Source organism: Lichenostomus cassidix, chromosome 2, assembly GCF_008360975.1.
Source record: "Lichenostomus cassidix isolate B80296 chromosome 2, HeHo_3.0, whole genome shotgun sequence".
Lineage (NCBI taxonomy): Eukaryota > Metazoa > Chordata > Aves > Passeriformes > Meliphagidae > Lichenostomus > Lichenostomus cassidix.
The window spans coordinates 33,992,011-34,018,131 of record NC_139482.1 but is presented as its reverse complement, the minus strand read 5'-3'; positions in this window follow the sequence as shown (position 1 = coordinate 34,018,131).

Below are 26,121 nucleotides of genomic sequence, written 5' to 3'. Positions count from 1 at the left end.
GTGGTACCATTGTGGTTTCTTTCATAGACTCATTAGCTTTATTAATTTTCCATTCAAAACAATAATTTCATAAGCTTTCTTCTTTACTGCATACTTTCTGACAAGTAAATTACTAAAATTAATAATGTTAGTTTTTGACTGTGAACAGTTTCCATCTAAATGCAGCTTGATAAAATCCAAAGTTTAAATTACAATTCTGTAAATAAGAAATGCTTTATTTGCCATCTCTTAATATGTGGAAATGTAAATAAATATTAAAAATCTGGATAGAGATTAAATTATTTAATTGTTACATAAATATTTCTAGATTTATTATGTCCTTTCTGGAGGAAAAAAAACCCAAACAAAACCACAACCAGGTATCAAACTGAGCTTGAAGTGTTTATTTTTTCTAACTGCTTTTCTAACCAATGAAAATGAGCCTTTTATAGGAAAAGCAAAGAAAAAAATAAGCAGAACAAGTTTAAGCATCACTATTGTAAAAATAGAAGCTTACTGTTTATATCATTGTTAAAACTGGTGATTCAAATTTCCAAGTATGGAATTCCTCTGATCAACTCTGATACGTATCTACATCTGTGTTTAAAGGGTGCTAACTTTCACTGGGAATAAAGAGGTGCTTCTAGGGCACAATTCCTCCCCTATGAAAGTAGACATCTTAAATTAGATGAAATGTGAAACATTAGCTACAGAATGAAGTAATTCTGTTGGAAGGGACCTACAGTGTTCCTCCAGTCCCACTGCCCGACCACTTCAGGGCTGACCAAAAGATAAAGCAAGTAATTAAGGATTTTGTCCACATGCATGTTAACACTCACAGGCTTGGGGCTTAGACCAGCTCTCTAGGAAGCTTGTTCCAGTGTTTGACCACTCTCCTGGGAAAGAAATGTTTCCTTATATCCAGTCTGAGCCTCCTCTGGTGCAGCTTTGAGCCGTTCCCACATGTGCTATTGCTGGATCCCAGGGAGAAGGGGTCAGCACATCCCTCCCCATGAAGCTGTAGAGAGCAATGAGGTTGTCCCTCACAGAATGCACCTTCCAGCCCTGTCCCCAGCTTTGTTGCTCTCTTCAAGGTGTTCCTCTCAGATGTCTTCAGATCTCCCTCATTTTCCCACCTGCACCCAGGCAAGATCCTCTGGTTAATCGGCAGCATGCTGGGAGGAAGATTTCTTGAAGTCTTCTTCACTAAAGAGCGGCATAGAAATACAGATTGCAGGCTCCATCTCCTGATGGATATACATGTAATTAAGGAAACAGAACAAGGTCAGAAAACTACGTCTGTGGAGGAACTGTGGGGAGGTAAAGACATGCTTTTGGCACTTAGGAGAGTAGCTTTTATTTGCATTATCAGGCAAAGAAGTTACAGCCTGAAGTGCAACCTGGATTCTTTTACTCTCAAACAGCTTCGAACACATGGGAACTACCACACACTGCAAAGAAAACACTTAAGAGAGCTTTAATACTTCATGAGCAAACCCAGAAAATCTTCCTATTCTGTCCTATACACAGATATTTTTCCCCTCTGGTACTATACCATCCTTTACATGGCAGTTTCTTTCAGCAATCTGACCCAATGGCCTTAAATGTCCATTTTCCTTTGTAACTGAGTGCTTTTCTAATCAGTTATTTGTGTTTTATTTCCATGTAGAATAGAAGCCTCCTCTATATTGACTCAACAGGATGTTTTCCCTCTTGTGTAAAACTGCAGGTGAGCCATGCAGCTCTGCATCACAGACCATGGCCATGATGTTCTCTGTCTCTCCAAAAGCTTTATTGAGCATCACACTTCAGATATTCTTAGCCTTAGCCCAGGGCTGTTTACTTAAGGGAATGACTGGTCCAACATACATAAAACCCAGCTGAGGAAGAGGTGCACAGAAGAGGTTTGAGAAGTGGAGGAAAGGGACAGACAGGGTCTATCCACAGCTCACCCACAGTGTCTCTCTGGCTATCCCACTGCTCAGTTCCTTAGCTCGTTGTGCGGGAGATTTCATCCCAAGTGACTATGCAGCAGTGACACCTAATGCACAAGATGGTAATTCCCTTTAACACAAAAATACCAAAAGCCACCCTGCCTGTCCATTTCTAGACTCAGGATGTACCCTTGTGGACAGGTGTATCCTGAATCAGGGTGTATCCTTGTTTGGAAATTTTAGTGAGAACAGTGCCCCTTGGCACAATTTCTGAACACCTGTTTATTATCAAAGGCATACAAAATTTTTGAATTAATAGCAAACCTGCTTCTGCCATATAAGATTGTTTTTTTATTCAGTGCTCTCTTTTCAACATTGTAGTTGTTTAATTTGAAATTATGGTATTTTAAATTCAGATTTTTAAAATTATTTTACAATAATCACAAAAAAGAAATATATGTTTGCTGAAGGTTATTTTTAAGAGATACCAAGAACTGAGTTGGAGGAGTCTTTTTCTTACCCCATAGAAACACAATATGTGAAGGGATAAACTTATGACCAATATGGGCTCTTTTATAGCTCCAGAGATAACATCCTCCTCATTTCTGTTTATTCAGCTTTGCCAAGTCAATAATCAGCTCATTCAAGCTGAGAAATTTGTTTGGATTTGAATAGTAGGGAAATTTGGTTTTCATTTCCAAGCTAGGAATAAAAAGTCTGAGGGGCTTGGACATGGTAGTTCTAAAGTTCTGAAAGACTGAATGACCAGAAATATTAATCATTCATTGGTGACATTTTTTTAAAAGAAATCAACTTCAAATTAAGCATATTTTTTTATGCATCCAGCATATTCCATATACTCTCTCTTTGGCAGATCAGAAATTTTTTCCAGAAAGTTGATCCCCTGCATTGTTATTTGATTTTCTCATTCTATCCAAAGGCATTTCTACCTAACATTGAATAAGAACAAGTATTTTAATAAATAAGAGCTATCATTTACTATTGTATAACATAGTAAGATTTAGGATTTCCCACATGTTTTAAAAGGCAAGTCCTCTTTTCACTGATACATGAAAATAAAGCACTCTGCTGGTTAGCAGAAAGAAATAATATATGAAGCATAAAAGTAATCTTTAATTTTAAATCAATATATATTAATATTTACTTATCTAAACCCTAACTTTATTAGAAAACTAACTAAATTATACAACGGCAAAAGAGGATGAATGTTGTTTATTAAAATCCTGGTCTTATGAAGGTTTAAACCTATTATTTAAAACAACAAACTGTGCTTATTACAGCTGAGCTATTTGGGAATAAAGGTATTTCTCTGGGCATTGCTATATCCGTTTCTGTGGTTTTTTATATTTTAGTTTGCAATTTTGAAGGTTGGTTGTGATTTTGAAGGTTGAGCACGATGCAAGGTTTTCCTCCATTACGAACCATTATGTAAACCTAGCTTGAATAAGCTACATAATTTGGCCAAATGATTCCTGAACCTTAGCCAATAATCTGATTAAAGAGAGCAAGAACTCACTTTTTATATTTAAAAAGTGTGTTTGGAGAAACTCCACTGGTCATTCAGATTTCATTAGGCTCCAAGGTAATAATTCACATTCTGTCCATTATTTTACATTCTGTCTTCAAGCCAAATTCACCCCTGGTATGTTCAAACTTGGGAAAAAGTCTCTCAAAATTACTCTATTTGCTCAGAAACAAGTAAAACCACAACAAAAAGGAAAAAAATTCCATTGCAGGTCCTTTTCTTAAACGTCTACAAATGTGCTCTGCTGCTCTGAGTTTCTTCTAGAAGGTAAGCAGAGCAGCAGCTCTCAGATGAGAAGACTAAAGTGAAAGCGAATTTAAAAAATGAGACTCATAAGACAGCAGCACAGAACAGGAGCTGTAGAAAATAGCTTTGTTACCTAAGGTGTACTCAAAGCATCATCAGCTATGCTGAACTGAGTTCTGCCCACTGTTGGAGGAGCAATGATGATTCATAGAAAGATAATACACTGAGCTATCTCCAGCGGAGTCTGTAGCAGATCTTAACAGATGGGACAGATCACCCAGCGTGCTCCCCTGCCAGCATCCATTACCTCCATTGTAAGCTCTGAGCCAAAACATTACTCAGTGCGTGACCTGTCCATTCACAGAAGTCATATGCTTCTTTGAGGAGACCCAGGGAGTAGAAGCAGGAGGGAAGGCAGATTTTACGTAAGTCATTTTTTTTAAACACTGTCCACAGTTTCCTCTGTCCTGAATCCCAGGATGTGTTGCTTCCGTGTCCCATTTCTTCATAGTGCAAAAAGTATTTGGCCTTAAAGACATGCTGAGCTTTTTGCAGGAGAACAGCTTTACCTATGCTCATCTGTGTGTATGAGTAAGACACAAACCCAAAGGGCCCACAGATTATCCTGGAAAAAAAATCTAAATATTTATATGTATCTCTAAGTCTCTGACTGGAATGTTGTGCTTTATCCCCAAGGCTTCCTTGTTCTCACCCATCCTCAACAGTGATGCCTCATGCTGAAAGTCCACAAATGAGGGAACAGATCCAGTTTATCTGCTCCAACTCTTTTGTGTCTAGACCAGGCCAATTCCCTTCTTCCTTCCCTCCCTCCCACCGTTCCTCCCTGTTTTTGAGCTTCAAGGGTAGATACATTACAGTAGAAAGCAAAAAATACTGTCTTGAATTTTCCAATGTATTAGGACTTATGTACAATTGATAGATTCTACACACTTACTTGAACAACTCTTAGAAATATTGTAGTCCCTACAACCCACCTAGAAAAAAAGGCACTTCTTTGTTTATTTTTGTTTATTACATCACAAAAACCCAAGGCAGTATTTCCACAGAGAAAAAAATCCAAATAATCATCGGCCACCTTTTCTGAGAGCAGCCTAGATTTGAAATGGATAGCATACTCATTTGAGGCTTGCAATTTTTTTCACTTGTCCACTCCCTTCTCAAACATTCAAAGTCAAATGCATCCATATAATCTACTTATAAATGCTTCCAGACTTCCAGACAATGCAAAATGATACTTATACCCAGTTTTGACAGGTTTTTTCACAGACCTTGAAGAACGTTGTCCAAAGTGTGTTGATTTGCAGCCACTTTACTTATTCAAATCAAAGCAATTTCACATCAAATATTTCTTGCAGGACTAATTTTAGAAAAATTCCTGAACACTATTATAATGTAACAAAATCTAAAGTGAATTAATATGACCCAGCAAAGTGAAGTACAAAAGGCCTGTATTGATATTCAAAAGCCTGGATATTCAGTTCTTACAGATCTTGCTTCCCCATGAGCTTTTGGAATGCTTTTCAGAAGAAAAGTAGCCAAAAATTAGAAGTTGATCACTTGTTTTCAATAACATAATGTGTGAAAGAAGTAAATAGGTACCTAATATACGTGGATGAAGTACTCATACACATGGCTGCCTTATGTTTCTGTGAATGTGCTGCTCTCATGAGAGTCTGCTTTATGGCCTTTTGGTCTCTGGCTATGGACAAGTTTTAGTACCAGGGCAAGTCTGATTTATATTTTTAGTGTCAAAGACCTTAAGAAACCACAGATAAAAACAAAGTACTATTTTGTATATCTATTAACCATAAGAAATTTGTGTTGTGCTGGTTTTTTTCCCCCCCATGAAGGATGCAATTTACTGTAGCACTCATAAAAGTCAACCACCAGGAAAATGTTTCATTGGGAATTCACACTAGAAACTACCTGGTTCAGATTTAACAACATAATTAAAAATACCAAAGGATGATGAGTTGATAGTATCAGAAGACCAATGACAAAAAAGCGAGTCAGTCATAAGCAGTTTTCAGATATTCCCCATCTTTTATTTTAAAATTCCTAATCACAGTACAAATATTAAGAAAAAATAGCACAATTCAGCTCAATACCACCTCTGTATTGCTGACAAGGTAAGCAGACAGTGTTTCATGGGAAATTGCTTTATTATGGAAAAGCGTCTATATTTTGCAGTAACTGAAAGAGCTGAAGCGTGGTCCTTTCTTCATAAAACTGAAGAAACAACTGACAGACCTTTAAGAATGAAAGTCAGGGAAATATTCCTGAAGGGGGAAGAGGACTTCACAAAACATGGGCACCTTTGAAAATTTTGTTTTTCAAGCAGAAGAAAGCAGGTAAAGATGTTTCACATCTCTTCAGACTGAAACAGTTGATTCAGAAAATCTTTTCTCAGAATATAAAGATACAAGAAGTAAATAAAAATAATTTTGAAAACACAAATAAAAGGGAAAAGCAAGCAAAAATGTCAGAGTTGCATGGCAGCTCTGTGCTGAGTCAGTTCTCATGGGGTGGAAAGAGGACCCCATGTGCCAAACCAGAATTGACAGATTACTGCTAATTAGATGAGAATTAGAGCAATGGTGGATTTGCAGATCAATTCACAATAAAAGAGTGAGTGCACATCACCAAAACTGAGGGTGCCCATGTGGCTGGGATTATCAGCCTGTGAGTAGATTAGCATGAACAGAGTGATGTGCAGCACACGCTGCTGTTGGGCAGGGACTAGAAATGACAATCCAAAAGGTTGTTGGGCATTCCAGCCAGACTGCTCAGCATTCAGAACACGTGTAGATCTTCCCAGTTTCCTGGTTTAATGCTTTGAACTTGAGGCTTTTTCAGCTGCTTTTCAACGTCTCTACTGTCGGCCTTTTGAAAGGAACAGGGAGATTTGTCTTGGCGTGTACAATGATCAATACAATTGATCATTTCAACTGATCACAGGAAAATGAAAAGCCTAATATTGAAGAAGTGTCCAAATGCAGTGTTGATTTAATGACTAAATAAAAAACAGAAGTGTGTTATTCCAATAATGGAATGGTAAACCAGAAATTTTAAAAAAAAGAAATTCCTTCCAACATGTCCAGGCATTATCAAAAATGTCTAATGTGTTACCTCTTTGACTGCATGAGCCCTGCAACAAAACATGCAAGAATAATAAACTTAGATGTAGTAAGGGACTCCACTAAGTGCTAAGGCCTTCATAAGATGTGACAGAAGCTCTGAAAAGGCTCCTGTTAAACCTGGAGAAATATTTTTCCATGAAAAAAGGCAATTGAAGACAGCACCAGATACTCTAATCAGAGATGAAGAACCAGGAATTCCCCAAAGAACCAACCCTGCCTAATTGTTTTCTCTACAGGAGGATAAAGGGAAGAAGAAAAAGGAGAGTACTGAGGAATGAAAGAAATCTAGCAGCTACTTTACTATGAATATTCTAAAGACTCCTTATTACTCACCTGTTTGTCTACAAAGAGCTGTATCAGAAAGTGTCACTATGAGAAGAAAATAACAGATAAAGCCATGGATGACTGAGAGATCATTTGTTCAGTAAGAAATGCAATGATACTTAAGAACAGCAGGAAAAAACTCCTTTTGGAAAGCTCTTTCTGCTTATACCATCCATATGTTTTTAGTCCTAAGACAATACTCTATAAAATAAAAAACTAAGTAAATAAAAAAGGCTAAAGAAAAAAAGAGGATGTGGAGGAAAATCTAGTGAATACTGAGATCATGTTTGCTAGACCGAAGGGAACATACAGGAGCTAAGAAGGTTTCCCCAGCCTTTACAATGAAAAAGAAGATTTAGTAACATCAGATTTCAGCTACTTTATCTGAAGATATCTATAGATGGATAAACAACATTTTGTTGTGAGCACACTAGATCATAGGCTTCTAAGCAAAGAGGATTTCTGCTGTCATACCCATGTGTGATGGTTGTAATGACTGGGAAGCAGGAAGATTGATGCTCAGCAATAGATCCCATATCTTCCTCTAACCTGAGATGGAGAGAAGAAAGGAACCTAGGCCCCTCTGGCACATTGGGAGCCTGGGAACTGAACAAATGGAATAAAGGCTTAGTTTGTGATGGTGGCATGCATTTTGGATCAAGCAAGTGTCCCAGATATGACCCGTGCAACTGAAAGCTTTGGTGCAGATAACACATCATGGTCATTCAGTAACATCTTCTACAGACTGGACTTCCAGAATAATCCAGTGTTTCCTGAGCTTTTTGAAACCTTGAATTTTGGGCTGATACCCATTCTGGGGATTACTATTGTCAAAATAATAATTTAAAAATGCATAATGGCTGTGAAAAGTTTCATTATAGGACTGTATAGAAACTATTTTTAAATTTGGTATCCAGAGTGATGTAGGCACTAATGCATTGTTGGTTTGAAGAAAGATTAGAATTTTATTTTTATATATAATCTGTTTATTGAATGATTATATACCAAGCATGCTCAATAAAAAGGATAAAATAGAAGAGCCCATAGGAACACCTGGAAAGGGAGAGACATTGGATAGATGCACACAGCCAGGAAAGCATGAATTGGTCTGTATTGGTATTAGGAGACCAGAGCATGGAAAGATTCCAACTGAATCAAGGATTTCAACAAAAGAAATGAACAGGTGTGTAGGCGTCAAGGAGGATCATGTTTAACACACACGCTGCTACTTCTTCTGTTTCAGATTTCAGGATGGACTTGGAATTTATCTAGTGTATCAGAAAACAGATAAACAGATAGACTAAATGTGCATATATACATATGGAATTATTTTTAATATATCCATATATAGCAATCAGTCTACCTCTCTCATTAATATGATGGTTCATAGAAGTGTTCCTTGATTACAATCCACAGATCCCTGAGTTTTCAAAATCTTCGGAACAAAATCAGTACTGGAGTTGTACAGGGGTCTCTGTGTTCACTAACAACATTTGCAGGACTACAAAGTGGAATTCCCTCCACTTAAGGACTAAGGAACAAGAAGTATGTTGTCTTACTTTGTGAACAGTAACAGGTTGAATTCACCATGGCATAACTCTGGTTTTATCTTTTTCTCTTTGTTGTTCTTTCCAGAAAATAAATCAAAATATTTAAATAAAGTTAATTGAAAGAAAATAGGCACTCAAAGAAAAAGAAAAAGAAAAAGAAAAAGAAAAGAAGAGAAGAGAAGAGAAGAGAAGAGAAGAGAAGAGAAGAGAGAAAAGAAAAGAAAAGAAAAGAAAAGAAAAGAAAAGAAAAGAAAAGAAAAGAAAAGAAAAGAAAAGAAAAGAAAAAGAAAAGAAAAAAGAAAAGAAAAGATTTAGCTCCAGCTTAGCTCCAACTCCAATTCATTATTGAGAATACCTTGGGATCCCAAAAACCCTCATGTCATTGATAGGATTTGGGTTGATGGAGATAAAGGGACCTGCAGTTACAATGGAGGACACACCAAACACTGGAGCCTGGACAGAGTTAGAGAGGATGTCTGAGTAATATTTTTACTCAGAAAAAATGGTAACATCCTTCTTCCAGTATTAAAATTGGTTAATCATGACAAGATAAATTGATCAAAGGTCTGCAGATCTGAGTCACTGGGAACAGCTGATGTTTAGCAATGTGTTAGATACCAAGGAAACCTTAAAAACAGGAAATATCAAACACAACTCAAGAGAGTAGAATTGTTGTGAATTTGTACTTTTCTGATTCATCCAATGATTTGCAGATGTCCTCCAAAACCTATGGCCAAGTTATAAGAACCCAGGCAATCCTAGTCTTTAAATGAAGTTGACCCACCAGTCACTAACAGCAGATCCAAGATAAAATGCTACTGATTTTTTTCAGCCAGATGAAAAAAATTAGTTTCTAAGAAATTTCAAATTATTTTGTTCCTAAAGAAACCTGTGTCTCAAAATGTATTGGTTAAAGAAGTGGTAAAGCATCTGTTACTATTTTCAGAACGTCAGTAACTAATTACATTACAACACATCAGCTAAATTCAGAACTTCAGACAAAAACCTGCTCTGCTATGATGGCGGAAATCTGAAATAACTGATCTGCTTTCAGGGAAAATTTAAAGTGATTTCACTGAGAGGAGAATTTGTCCCCTTAACTAAACAAGCATTATTCTTCATCAGTTTGATCCTACACTGTTGGATAGGTTGGGCAAATAGGATCAGTTTGATCGTACACTGTTGGGCAGTTTACCCTTCCTTTGCCTTCAAGAAATGTAAAACATTGAACAATTTGCAGGGCACTGCCAAATGTCAGTGGCATCAGGAAAAGTCTTGCCATTGGCACTGAGGAGAGTTGTTAATCCATAGAGGATTTGAGTAAGCAAATACATACGTGACAAAGAAGCTTGTTCTTTAAAAAAAAAAAATGTTAACGACAAAATTCCTGCCTTATGAGATGGAATTGGTGTGTACTCCTATATTAAACATTGGGAATAGAAATTCCCTCCAGGAATGCGATTTCAGCTGGATGGAATTTGTTTCCCAAATACTCTTGGAAAAGAAAAATTAAATTTTTGTTTTGTTTTGTTTTGTTTTGTTTTGTTTTAATTAGAGTTCTGTACACACATATGGAGACCTGCACATCCAGGTGTCTTTTCTTCTTCCTTTCCCCTGCTCCAAGTAAACTTTAAAAAAGTGAGCTATTGCTGACCTAAAACAATCTTTATTTTAACATCTGAGAGAAGAGTACACTGAATTAGAGCTGAGTACAGTATTACCACCCTCATACATAACACAATTAGAAAACTTCTTAACCTACAGAGAGCAAAACATTCTTCCTCTCTCTGGAGCAAACTTCTTCCGACCAGCTCAGGAGGTTTATTGACCAGTTCTTGTGAGAAACTTTAAACCTGTTATACAGCCTCTTAAGCAGTAAATAAAAGAACAATCAAGGAATTTTGGAAGAAAGCCCACTATCTGTGGGTAGACAGATTTAAAAATAATTCCCTAAAGACACTATTGGGTTCTAAATTGACAGTTTTATTTAAATAGAGGGACACAGACATTCCCCAGGACAGGCAAGTCACTTCAATGCCCAGATAAGGTCGAAAAATGAAACAAAAGGTGAGAAGGGATAAAAAAGGGGTGAGAGAAATACTGCCATATGAATGATGCCATTATTTATATCAGGAGTTCATGTTCTCCTGCAAATAAATCAGTAGTATGAATGTTATCTAAATAAAGGTATTGCAAAGTTAGATGGAATTTAGAACTGGAAGCAAAAAAGAACATGGAAAGATACCACAGAAAGAGAACTTGAAAATGTTGGATTTGTCAGCTTCAAAGAGAAAACTAACTACAAGCCATGATAAGAAAATACCAGACATCTAGGAAAAAAATCAACAATATAGACACTAATTTACATTATACATGTCTAGGTAGGCAATCAGCGAAAAAAAAAGGTAGTAAATGTAAAACTGTTGAAGTGAACTTTCTTCATATGGAATTCATCTGCAGAACCTTCAGAATCCAAAAATTCTGAAAGACAATAGAAGGACAAATGCAAGAAAATAAAGTCTACAGAAAAATTTTAAATATCAATGCTTCATTGATACTCCAAAGAACACAGCACAAGTCCTGATTCAAAACTTTCTGAAGTCGATGGAATGTTTTTCCATTCGTCTTCAACTCAGATGAGCCTATTGTTATGAATTTCCATGATTTGTGAGAGAGGATATAAAACCCAGCTTTAAAAGAACACAAACATAGTTTCTGTGTTATTCTTAGTTCAAAAGTACTTGTCTTGGTTTCTCCCTTGGGATAAATAATGGAAATGGTATAAAAAGAAACATAATGAAAATGAAATTTGGAAATAAAATTTACCAGAAAAAGAAGCAGTATCAAATAACAGCACTCTGAAAATTGAATACAGTGATGGAAAGTTGCCATCTGAAGAGCTGACTTGTTCACATCCATTACTCAGAAATCACTTCGAAGATGGCAGATGCCTAAATGTGTGATACTTAGTACTTCATAGAAATCTACAGTAGATGCAGACACATGTAAGAAGTATTTCAGCTGTTTAAACAATCTGTTTTGCACAGAAAAGCTTTTGATCTTTTGGCTGGTAGTTTTCATGAAATATGGGGAAAGAACTTAAATGTAATAACATCATTAGTGAAAACAGTACTCAGAGGCACCTGAAACAAAACCAGATTGGTAAAATTAACACACACACTAACAGACACAAAGAAAAACTGAGTAGAAAATAAGTGAAATTATGCAGCTCAGTTCACACAGCAACTGGACCAAAACCTTCATTATTTCAAATACTTGCAGCATTGTCCCCCAGTGAGTCAGATGTGTGAAAACTGTCTTCATGAGAACTGAAACGTATTCATACCTTAGTGATTAATAACAAAATCAATGCCTCTTTGTGCTTATATCAAACTTCATGTGGGCCCTTATCTCTGGCAATGATCAGCCAGGAGAGCAAGGTGCAGAAAGACAGCAGACGGAACAAAGGAGCAAATGGCACAAGAAATAGGAAATGGAAGAAAGTGAGAAGAAACAATGGAGACAGGAACAAAAGTGAAAAAATCATTTTAAAATACAAACTAATATAATATCTACAGGTGAAGTGACATTTCATCTTAAACTCCATTCCTTATGGAGTCAGAGTGGGATTTCCATGGCCCATTGACCTTGTGCTCACCTTTTCCAAAGGGCTCAGTTTCATTTACCATGCTCTTAGCAGCTACAAGGACTCTGAGGCTTGCTCAACAAATTTTTGCAACAGTGCTAATTACTTTGCAACATTTTTGAGCAAGTAGTGAAACCAATTTTGCTATAAGGGTTGTTCCCCAGCTCTATTTGTTTTTCTAACTCATTATTGCAATGAAAAATAAAAGACATAACCAGATTAAACTGTTAAAAATACACATGAAAAATACTTGCAGAAGAATTAATACACATAAACACAGCCAATTAAATATAGATAAAGGTGAAAAGAAATAAATTAAGATTATGGGTGGGAAAGAAGTCTTGCATAGGAAGTAAAATATGGGGGGACAGACACAAAATTTTATGGAATCTAAAAGAAAAAGAAAAACACAACTCAATAAAAAATATAAGGCAACCACGGCTGATTTCGTGGGTGTCTGGAAATATTGTAAATATTGTAGCTACCAAAATCTGAGATAATCCTGAATTTGACTCCATAATTTTTCCACCTTGATTTAGGAAAATGCTTTAAAATGGATTGGTTTCCATTTAAAAAAAAATTTTAAGCAACGCAAGGCACACAGTCTAGAGCTACCTCGCAGTTGCAGAGGGATAAGAATGAGCAGCACAAGTGACAATTTACTGCAGTTGTTTATTCCCACCACAGCACCCCAGGCAGAAGCAGAGCAGCTGTGGGGGCAGTGAGGGCAGCCCTAGCCCTGGGTGTGAGGCAGCTCCCTGGGGACAGTGATGGGCTGAGGCTGCACCAGGATGTTCATGGAGAATCAGCAGGACCTGTGACCCAGCAGACCTCCTAGGGCTTTTCCAGCATCTCAACAATGGCTTCAAAATCAAGACTTGCTTCCCCTGAGTGTCTTTCCTGGACTTCCTCCCACATCAGAGGGGAAGTGGTCACCTTTGTAGGGTGGGCTCAGAGCAGGCGACTGCATGAGAGGAGAGAATAGAGGGTCTGTGATCCTTCCAGAAGACAGACCTAGGACAGGGGGGCTTCACACACTTCAAAACTACAAGGGAGCTCCAGAAGTAGAGTTGGAGAAAGAAATCTTCTTGTAATCCCCCAGTTATAAGGGGAGTCATCAGCTCAAATCATGGCTAACTCCGCTGAATCTGTTCCCTCAGCAAAATCATAGAGCGAGATTTTTAGCTTCTCCACAAACAGCTCTACAAAACCTTTAATAACTGTTCCAATACCCTTTCCCTCCCCCATTCTCCTTTACCTGCTCCAAAATTTCTCACCCACCACTGCAAGCCTGAGTCATTAAGCTGTTGAGAAACTTTGAGCCAGCTCTGGGACCAGGTCCAGCAGTAGTGCAGCTGCTCTCACACGATGCTGAACCTGACTCATTAAGCTCTGCCAGACATGAGCCACAAGGGTATCTCAGCACACAGATCCCCAGTGCTCATGCTTGTCAGAGAGTTTATTAGTCCAGGCAAAGTGCCAGACCTTGGCAGACCCAATGGGTCTGTGGGGTGCAAAGCTTCAAGGTGTGGGAGCACATCATGCTTTTCCATGTTTTCCATTAATTGAGGTTAAACTGAATTTGCCAAAGGAGTGACTGATCTTGAGCTATTTTTCCCTTTTGGTTATTTTCTCTATAAACAAGTTGAATTAACTCAGCACCTATTACAATTCTTTCCATAATAGGTTAGAATACAGAATTAATGGATTATCACAGAAAAGTTTTGTGTCAGTCTTTCCACCTGCTGCTCTGGTTCATGCTTTTGATCAAACCCATAGTCTAGCTGGCATCTCCAGTTCAAACTGCTCATGCAGCTACATGAGCAATTCACTTCTAAAATAATCCTGAAACCTCCAAAGCAATACATATAATGGATCCAGGGCACAGATCTCCTCCTGTCAACACAGTGATCACAGGCCCAGTGTTCACTCTCCAACTACACTCTGAAAAGAGGACCCTGGGGCAGGTTAAGGACCTGTGCAGGTATGATAGAATAAGTACTTGGGTTACCAAGCTGTAGTGAATAAAATGTCCTCAACCCTTTTACTCAATCTTTGTATCATCCCAGCCATATGTTATTTGGAGTAATTTGGTTATTACATTCCCAGATTGAAGGGAAAACAGTATAATCATCAGGGAATGAGTTTGTCAGCATGCTCTCAGATGTTAGTAGAAAAGAAGCCTTTAAATTCAGCAGATAAACACAAAGGATGTTTTGCTACCTCCAACAGATAGAAAAGTGGAGGACGAAGTCCAAATATAATCTGAAGTTATATAAATAATAAATATGTAAGAAGTTGCATACTTCTTGTTATGTCAAGAGGAAGAGTACATGAGAACCAGCAGCTTATTAGGCTCTGGAAACACTAAGAAAACTGTGGATTTTATGAACTAGGCATAATTAAACAGAACATGGCTTGTCTAATATTTCACTACAGATTCACAGATTTTGCTTTACCTCAAGTGTTGGAGGCTAAAGCTACACATCTTTGGAAAAGCAGGCAATAATGCAGCATGTCTACCTGGTGAAAGAATGAAAATGTACTGGATAACAGGGTTCACGTTTTAAAATTACAACTTCAGCAACAAAATATGCATCTTGTTATCATTTCTAGAGCTTTCTCTTCATGTTCCCACCAAAAGAATATATAAAACTATCTAGCATTATCATCACAGAAATAGATTTCTCCCATTCTCAATGGGGAAAGTGTTTTATTAAGATTATTTAATTATAACAGAAATGGTTGCAATGAGATTCCCAGCTCATCAACTTAGTCTAGAAAAGTGACTTTACTACTCTTGAGTGTAGAAATCTATTACCATTCCTTTTGTTGGAACCCTATAGAAACCCCCAAATCCTAACTTTTAGAAAGATAGCACTCTTTCTCTCTCTGAAGTTTTGTATTACATTTATCGCCATGGTATCCAAACCAAAATACTTTAAAAATCTCTCTGTAGGAGCTTTCAGTGTTCTACAGAGAACAAAATGGATGGCTTGCAAGTAGAGCAAGGGCAAGAACCACAACACTAACAAGGGCACTAGGGATAGGTGGGACTTCAGGGCAGCATGACAGAAGACAGATCTCTCCATGTGCCAGTTTTTCCACCTGCGTAAAGAACTTACAGAGCACAACCATGTTTCTAGAGAGCTTTGAGCTTTAGAGAAGTATCATGGAAACTGAGAAATTATTTCCCTACCATTAATAAGAGAGTGATGAGAGAAAGGCATACAAACCCTACTTTGTTGAACTTGAGCTGAGTTTCAAGCTTTCACATCGATCGTTAGGCTGAATCTCAAGGTATCTGCACTCACTTTCTCATTTTTACTGTTTACATTGAAGTAACTGCTGCTGACCATCAGAGAAACAACAAATCAAAGTAATTTTTGCATCCCAGTTTGTTCCCAAGCATTATGCTTTGGATGACTATTATCATGGACAGAACAGGGTTCTGTCTTACCCCAAGCCAAAATTACTGACAATGCAAGAGAGTCCAGAAGTTAAACTTTCCCAAACACTTAAAGAGAAGTATAATAAAAAGCTTTTGCATGACAGGGGGAAAAAAATTTTTATAAGTAAAAAAGGAGGAAATGTGACTACTTGAAAATGTGCTGGAACTTGTCTCTCTCAAAGTAACCCTTGTGGCAACCTTGCATTTGGTGTTATAATGCAGATATCCACTTTTCAGTGGCACTATGCCACATTCTGTGAAGTCATAAAAAAGAACATGTTTTAAGCTCTTGGAACACAGGAGACCATCATTAAACAGAATTATCACTGGATAAAATAATCCTACTCTTTTGAGCTAAAACATAACATAAGCTAACAGCCAACATTATCAGAAAGCTAAGGAACACAAGAGACTGGAAAAAAAAGTGGTTTTTTATGGAAAGGAAGAATGAAGATAAAAGTAATCAGGTAAGCAGATGGGTGCACTTTCTTTATGCTCTCTAGGAGTACTTTCATTTACCTTTGTCCATGTAGCTGGAAAATTCTGGCAATTCCTTATTCTCTTATTTTGCAGTCCTGAAGACAGATCTCTGTTATTTTCAACTCACATTATCTAAGAGACATTCCTGCTAATGGACTACCAGTCACCATGTACAGTCACAGAGCAGCAGCATGCAACCTTTCTTAACAATACTAACCCCAAACTGTTCCACAACAGTGACTTTCAAGAGAAAAAGAGAGTGCAATTCTAGTCTTGTGTCTTTGCTGAGACTTGTAAAAGAGCAATTGCTGAATGGAACAGCTGCTGGCTGAGAAACAGAACTACAGAAGCATATGATACACTATCCACACAGACAGCAATCATTTTATTCCAGAGATTTATTCAAATGAAGATATGGCTCCCAGGACAGATACGAGCTGGTGATCAAAAAGCTAAAAGTTTTGGAGAATATAGAAATGATGCAAATTTCTGCTGCACCAGTAAAACATACCAGTGACTAAATACAAAATGCAGCTAATAGGAATACACAAATCATCCCTCCGTTGTAGCTCAGAGCTTACAGGCATTTCAGAGTAATTCTATCTGGATTCAATGGAGTAAAAAGAAGTATAATTCTTTCCAAGAAACCTGAGATCTCATTATATTAGTTGCTTTTTTGCTAAGCACACAGCCATGTCATCTGATATTTTGTTATTAGTAGATCCCAGAGTCATTCTGAAAAGGTGATTCTGAATCCTTCAAACTATTTTTTTTTTAATAAGGAAGAGTTGATTTGCTACAATTTGCTAATGAAAACAGTAATTGAAATATCTAAATATGGGGTTTTTTTCTTACTGATTGTTTTATATTTGAAATGATGCAACAAATATTATTATCCCTCTATAGCATCAGTGTTGTTTTCCACACAATTTGCAATCCAGTGCCTGAAATGTTGCAGTTGTCTTCCTCCAGGCAATGTCTGCAAAAACTATATGCTACTATGACTCTGTATAAAATCAAAGTCAATGATAAAATGGAAAGTGGAGATGGAGTAGGATGGAATGAGAGCAGATCAAGCCTGCTAAACCATTGATTTATTAGCATATAATACTGAAAAGCTTCATTTAAAAAAACAGCCCATGAGGTCTGTTTTTGATAATTTTGCCTAGGAAAGAAAACTGACATATCAGGATACATTTTCAAAGCACTGCACAAAGTTTTAACAACATGATTCCCATTGACATTAATGAGTCACATGGCTGAAATCCTGCTTTGAAAACATACCCTACAGCCTTTTAAGCCTGCTTTTGGGAAACCAGAGCACTTGCCTCCTGAGTAACCTTTCAGCCTCAAGTCCTGGTAACAACTGCAGGTTCCGTTCTTGCCTCGCCGGAGAAAGTTCCTGTGCAGAGGTGGCTGCAGCTGGAGGGTTTGTGGAGCTGCTCCTGTGGCAATCCTGCTCCTCTGCGACCAGGAGGGGCAGTGGGGATGGGCAGCAACACGGTGTGACTGCAGCTGTCATAATTGGAAGCAGCTTCCAAAATGGTTTTAATTATGTTGAGATTTGGGCTGGCATTTACTGTAGCCAGACTCTAGATCATCCAGCCCTTGTCCTGAGCGACGCTGTCACTGTTGTAGGGCAAGCTCTTCACATTTGGCTCGAGAATTAATTTTTTTTTTTTTTTACTCCTTTTCTCTACTAAATGGTGCTACAAAAGGAAGCAAACACGGATTAGCAGGGAAATGTGGTAATTTGTATTATACCAGCTGCTATACGCAGCCTAACCTGCCTTATATCCTTAGTCCATCGTAGCAATAACTTCTCTTCCTCACTGTTTTCTCATGAATAAAATCAACATTTGATTTGAAAGAATTCCTTTCTTTTGAGAAACAGGAAGAAATATCTGCTTAAAAAAATAAAAAAGGATACATTTATTTTGGAAAACTTAACATCTTGGAATTAAGAAATGGAGAAAGCCAGTAACAGAGCAAATCTATTTTCAACATGTCTTTGCTGATGTTAATTAAACTGAATGCTATTTATATCCTCACAGACATAAGGAGACAATCTTGCAAACCTTTGAAATGTTAGACCTGGACAATCCATAGACACTAGAGAAGAGTGTGGGTTTTGTTAAGCCTGAAAACATTTGGTCATGCAAAAATTGTAAATACTTCAGACATATATCAAAAGGTAACAGAGTTAATGACTAAAAAGGATGCAGACTTTGGTTAAGGTCCATACTAAAAGTAAAAGAGTAATTTTTAGTGAGGTGCTCAGTTCAATGCCTTAGCAGACCAACTATGCAGAGAAGCAATATTGTCTTTGTGTGGGACATGAACACCTTTCAAAGGCTGTCCCTGGATTGTTTTCTGTGAAAGGCTCAGGATGGCTTAAGGCAAGAAGGAAGTTTGGATTTTTGCTATATCCTCTTTCCAGCAGATGGCTGACCAGTGCTCTTTAGGTATTAGAAACTTATTTTCTGTATTAAAAAAAAACATTGTTTGCATAATCAGTCATTAAAAAATCATTACAGAATCAGTAGGCAACACTGATGCCACCTTTCTACATATGCACTATAAATTTATCCTTCAAAGATAGATTAATGTTGATATAGTTATGAAATATAGTTACAGATACACACTTCAGAAGTGCAACATTTCTCTTCCTAAATATATGAGAAAAAAATGTAATTTGTGCTCACTCCTCATACACAGCTGATGTGGCATAATGCAATTTAGCTTAATTCTCTATAGGCATATTGCCTTTCGCCTGCTGCAGTCTTGTGGTACACAGGAGGACAGTCAAACACACCCAGCTGGGGCTTGGCAACAGGTTACATTGCTCATACATTTGATAAATTGTAGAATTTCTCAAGTGAAGAATAAAGAGCAAGGTATGTACACAACAGGGTTGAGGTTAGTAACAAACATTCAATCCTACTTCTTTGTCCTTCAGGGTCACATCTGCACAGGTAAAGTAATGATGCATTTTCTATAGGGAAGTGGCATTTGCTTGCATTGCAAATGTTAACTCTTCCTGTGTGAACTTGTTTCAAGAAGCTGCAATAAACACCCATTAATAATGTACAAATTAAAGCTCCACTTCCCTCTACAAGAGTATTTTCGCTTTTGTTCCAGTTTTTGGGTGAGTCTGGTTTTGTTTGTTCAATACACTCACTGGCATAGTCACGATATACAAGAAGATTATATGAAGGGTTGCACATTACCAGGAGCCTTAGTTAAAAATAAACTAACAAACAAAAAGCCAACTTTTTTTTTTTTTTTTTTTTTTTTGGAAAGGTCCTATAATGTAACAGTCAGCTTATTTCATAGCTTACATGTAAGCAACACCATTTTCCCCAACAAGTAACTGTCAGCAAAATACAAGGCAGAGTAGGAGACCTGTGGCATGACTTGGAGCAAGGTATGAAGTTACTCCATGTAGCTGTTAATTACTGCCTTTCAGCAGAAGGTTACTGTGTCCCACAACACAGGACCTGACAGCATGAATGCTCAGTCTTTTCAGTGGAGAGTAAAGCAGGTTAATTTGGGTCATAATCAGTGAAATTCCTACAAATTCTGTTTCTGCCTGGCAAGCAAGATTCATCAAAGCTAAGAATGTCTTTCAGTTTTAATAGCAACTTTATAGCAGTACTGTGTTTTAGATCAATATGGCACAGATATATTTAATGAATAAATAAGCTAAGAAAAAATTCTTCTAGGATAGCATTTTCTTTAAAATTTCTATTAAATTCTTCATATTTTTGCAAGACCTGAATGTGAAACATTTCCTTCTCCTCTAAGATTTTTTTTATTTGGTATCCCAGGTTGAGTTTCAACAACAAACAAAGCAGGAAAAGAAAGACAAAAAAAAAAAGTACTGCTGGCTTCAGACTTGCAAATGCAAGCACAAAAAAAAAAAAAGCAAGCAAAATAATTTGCTACATTGCTTTACAAAGAGAACAACACCATAAAACAAGTTTTGCAAATCATTTGCTTCAATATTTTGAGGAGAGTCAAGGACTTAGCCCAGCGTCACCATTTTGCAATGATTCTACAACCTTGTGTAACAAGACATTTAATTTAGATGTTTTGAGAATATGCAAAATTATGGATGATTCTAAAATACATTCATTCTGCCTGTTTTGAAATAACATAACAAACTAAATAAGCCATTAAAAGTAATAAGGACATCATAAGAACCAATTGGAAAAGTAAAGAGAACTCAGCAAGGTCAGACTTCATCATCTGAAGAAAGCTGCAGCATATATTCCTGGTAAGCAATCTTTGTGCCCCTTTCCAGCAGAGTTAGCAAATTACAGTGTAAAGTTCTCATTTCTAGGGTTCCTTAAACAACAAACAGTAGTGGATGTAATCAAGAGACCTGGCCATGGAATAAGTTCACCTATTGTAGAATTTCATTAAAAATATTATGCCCAAGGATTAACACTAGGATGGTGTTACTGAATTTGTCGGCATACAACACATTACAGAGTTAATAATAGTTGAAAGTAACAGCACAAAGCAAACAAAAAAAAATTTTCCTACAACTCTAGAAATGGGCAGTTCTGAACATTATCTTGCTCCTCCAAAATTCTCAGAAATAATTAAAAAAACCCACTAAACCATGTTGCTTGGCCTTTCTTGCAATTGAAATACACTATCCTGGACTACTCTGCAGTCCAAGCACTGGTTCATAGATCCCTTACAAATCCCTGGGGAAAGGAAATCCCTGTAAGCACCAAATACTCTCTCTGTGCAAAATGAATGTCCAGCGTGTTACATGCACAGAGCAACCACTGTGAACAAGCATAGCTGACACTGACACCAACAGCTGTGCTGGCTTCACATACCCATGTCCTTGCACACATCCTAAATCTATGCCTGAGCTTGAGTTTTTCCTGAAGCTGAAACATGTAGTACCTGGCAAATTTGTCATCGCTTTGGACAGTAGTTTCATCTGAAACATTTTGTTAAATGCTTGTGCTCACCCATCCTTCCCACAAAAGGTGCAGCCATGGGTGGACACGAGCTCATTCAATTTGACCCAAGCCTGTCCAGCTCTGAGTTTGCTCTAAATCATTTGCAACACAAATGATCAGCCATAAAGTCAGACCTTTTGTCATTGCCCATCTACCATAACCTGTGGCCCACACAGGTTTCTGTTCCCAGCAAGGCAACTGTTTCCAATGTCAAAGTTACAACATTATAATGTATTGAATAAAACGTTTCACTTGTCTCTGGCAATTTACAACACAAATACTTTTAAATCCCTCTTCTCATAAATAGTGAAAATGGAAACTTTCTACATTGCTTTTCTTCTCTACCACAGCTGACAACACTAACATACACAAAGAGTACCTTAACTGGTAAATAGCTAGGAACTATTCAGAACAGCACGCGTTTTGGGTCAGACTATAAACTTTTTTGTTCTAATCAAAATAGAAAGCTGACAGCCAGCAGTTGGTCCTGTTTGATTATATAGAGATATCTCTCAATGATTAAACAAGTGCTTTGCTACAAAAGGTAGAGAAGACAGTGGTCATTACTCACAGAGTGTGGTTTCAAGGTGATGCAAATTATTAACTTTTCCTGGAACACCAAATATAAACAGAGCAATATTCTTTGCCATTATAAATGAGTATTTTAATGCTTTTCCCTACAGTCCATAGCACTGCTTCAGAACTACACAAAAGAGAAGAGAATGAAAAAAAGCACACACCCTGAGAAACCTGAGGATGATTTCTGTTTGGCTGGATTCCCTCCATGCAGAAGAGAGCTCAGCAACACATCCCATTCAAAGCTTCATGCAGGAGACTCAATGAAACAACATACTATCAGGTGTAGACAAGAGGTGTCTCCATAATTTCAATAACTGTTCCAAATCACAACGAAGATCCAAGGCTTATTTTCTGTATAAACAGAAAATAAAAGACATTTCCTGCTCAAAAGAGGTCACCATTTAAGTAGACAAGACAGAAAAAAGCATGGGCAAGAATAATATTTATATTTCTCTAAAACAGCTGGGAACTGCAGAACAAACCCACCAAATCCACTGTAGTCCTAAAATACTGTTCACATTGCAGCCTAAACCAGGTCAAACCTTTAAAGTCGCTTCCTTAGGTTTCATGCACAATAGTAAATATTGTGGTGCACAACACTTAAATCACAAATGTTCTCTACTGAATGTCTGTCCCCAGACCCAAAGGGATTATGGCAGTGCACTCAAGTTCAACCTGCCATTCTCAAACAGTTACGCCTGACTGAGCTAATTTAAAGTTAGCCCACATAAGTAAGCCCAAGCTGCAATTACACCTCCAGACAGAAATGTACCTATTTTCAGTGACCTGCCCAGCATAGGAAATACAAAGATTGCAATAAAGCTAAGATGTAAACAACGATATTTGAGTCCCAGTTTAAATCAGTGTCTTGCAAGTCTACTCTTACTCTGTAGGGTCTTTTTGGGTGCAAAAATTCATTCTCAAATCTGTAATATTCAGACAGCACTGCTGTCTCTGTGCTCTATGAGAAGTAGAAGAGCATGAACTCAACAGCAGAGAAAGACTTTTCCTGCCTTCAACATTCAAGACTGAAACAGCTTCACAGCCAAGAAAGCCACATAACACTGAATGCCCATGTAATTTGTGTGCCTTGTCCTATATTATACCTGGTGGATTTATATAGTATTGAAATGAAAGGAAGAGAAGGACAATAGAAATTGTCAGTGATTATTCTGTGCTTAGGGACTTGTACTCATTATAGTTTAGTGTTACTTCTAGATACACATATAATTTTTTAAGATAATACACTCCATGAGAAGTCATGGCTTTTAAAATTTAGGTTCCTGTAAAAGAAATTAAATCTCATGTCAGCTTGCTGATTAACCCTTTAGCTTTGTGGAGCACCTGAGCAAACAATAGCCACAAATTTCTGACACCAACATAGGCAACTTCCTCCAGTAAAGCTGCTCAGCTGTATTGGGTAATAAATTCTGTCTCTCCAGGGATAGCACAGAAGGCATTTTTCTGCACACCACAAGATGTGCCACCTGGTGACAATCCTCTTTTTGTGGACCCTGGCCTCTTCCCTGCCAGCACTGGGGCAGGAAACATTCGATTTCTGAAGTGTTTTTCTAAGGTGTCTCACTGACAGCCAGCTAGAGCTGTCCTGAAGAAATATCACCAGCTTTAACTATTTATAGTACAGCCATTTAGAGGAAACACTTTTTTATTCCCAGCAGGGGATGGAGGGTCAGTATCTCCCATCAGTATTCTGACAGCTTGTGATATGTGAATATGGTTGGACAAAGCATTACAATTCTGCAGAACTATGTGAAGGGAAGGAATTTTACATTTTGCATTCAGAAGACTGCTTGGTTCTTCACACTGGTGGCCAAAGGATTAAAAGATAGATTAAATTTTGATAAAGAATGAAAACTTCTTTCAAGTATTTCCATCTTTGTATTTTAGCAAATTCAAATATTCTATGTTTTTCTTTTTTTACCTCACATGGGCTCTCCTGCTCAGCAGGAATGCTAAAGTTCACCAAGGCTGAGTATTTACTTGTCCTTTCAGGGAAACAGGGGCATATTCAATTTAGGACACACCTGTGACAGCCAGGAGAAATGCTATCCATGTTTCTGGATGGAACTGCACATGGACAGCAGGGAGAGCAGCAAGTGTACCTGAAGGGACAGAGGCTGCACAGGACCATGAATCATAGCAATGGCTTGTATTACAGAGGATTCAGCCAACTGTTGCAGAAATCTTCTTTCAGACGTTTTTACAGGCAGGGAGGAAGGGTCAAGCTTAGCTGGACTGAGAGTAATCCAGGTTGCAGACTTAAGTTATTTAAAATCACAACTGTATTTGATATTCAAGACCAGCCCATGGACTGAATTTATTGAAGCAGCACCAGTTCCAGCTGGAGGTAAGACAAACAGTGACTAGGCCACTGAAGATTTACATGCTTAGTTTTGAAGATTATTATCCTTTGGGTGTATTGCACTGTTTGACTCAGATGAGTGGCAGTAAATACATGCAATCAAAACCTCTGTGTTGATTTTGCAAAGCTGTTAAAAAAGCACTACAGTCTGCTTTTTCTAAAAATACATTGTTAGCATAAAGTGACTTGGTAAGCTGTTCAGTCCTTAGATCACACTTGCATTCATCCAAGAGCTAAGTACATTTTTTAACTTCTTGTTAAGTCCCATGTCAAAAGGGAGAGTAGATACTCAACTTCTTCTTATGTAGGACAGAAGATAAATAAAATAAACCCAAAGATTTTTCAGGTAGAATTTCCTTCAATCATTTCCAAATGGTGGGCAAAAATGCTCTTGAATCTGAGTGATGTTCCTGGGTGAACTGAAGGAAAAAAGCAATTGGGAGCTATTCATGTTTAGATATGCAATTGCAGTGATTTGAAATTTATGCTGCTTCACCTGAGAGGCAGTACAGTGTCCCCTCTCCTCCCATTTGAATGACTCATATTGAAGCAAAATCTTCATTCAGACATGATCTCCTGTGGCCTCTACACTGTTCTGTGGATTTGCCAAAATCTTACCCTTTCAGTAATGAAACAATGCTGTGTCTTGATGCAGCACCCCTGAGTGATGTTGGAAGTTCAGTCATTGCTCTTGCAACAGAAGAAAAGCTGATCAATAGGGTAAGTAGCACCATTCTGGCAAATTTACTCTTTGGCCACATGAAGGAACATGTGAGAGAATTTCAGAAATCAGTATGGTGGTTTAGTTACATAGCACTGAGTTTCTTGACATGTTCCTTGGGGAAACCTAGGTATGTCTGCACAATCATAACCACTCCCAGCCCAAGCTGAAGTGACCTGGCTGCTCAGAGATCACAGGACTCCTTGGACAAGGGCACAAAGCCAATTGCTCTAAGACAGACACACAGGTAGTGTGAAGTGTTGCTAAATTGAGCTCCTTATCAGGCTGCCTTTTTTTCTTACTTGGCACTGAAAATGGAGGTGAGATGGCCTTTCACTGACTGATTTTACTAGTGGGCAAAGACTGGTCAAGGGAGGCCCACAGGAGTTGGAACTCAGTCAGATTTTCTTAGGAAGTATGAAAAATAATTTGGAGTCAGCTTGGGTGAAAGAGGTGTATCAGTCTTCCCCACTGGAGGTGGTGGCACAATGTGAAATACTGAAGTGGTGCATGTTTATAATAATCAGGACATTTTTGATGCAGCTAGTCCAGTTGTTATTATGTTACTTGTCTTTATCTATTCAAAATTGTGGCATTTACAGTGGTAAACATTAAAAATACAATACTCAATGGTGACTAATGTTTGTGCCCCATAGTATTCAGAGAGGACAGAAGCTCCTTCAGAGGATCTGATGATTGACAGCAATAACACTTTCATTTATACTGCTTCTTTTGTGTGAATGTAACAGCTGGAGAGTCTTTGACTAGTGTTCTTGAGACTACAGTTGCCAGAAGAGAAAAGCATAAGCCACATAAGGAGGTTTGTTTTCCTGCACTGCCAACATGACCATGTTCTACTGCAAGAATTAATATTGTTTATAGGAAAAAAAACACCATTCTTACTCCTTTGCATGAGACAGATGCATGCTCCTCCTCCTCCCTGTGTAAGGAAGGCATTTGTTCCTGTGGTTCCTCTTGGGATGGCACAAGGGAAACTCTCCCTTCCTTTTCAACCTACTTTAGCCACAACCTTACCTCAAACTGATGAAAGAACAGTGTTTTTGTGAGGCCCATTCCATGTGTGATTTCTCTGCTGAAACTGCTAGCAACCACATTCCACTTGAGGATGACTTTTT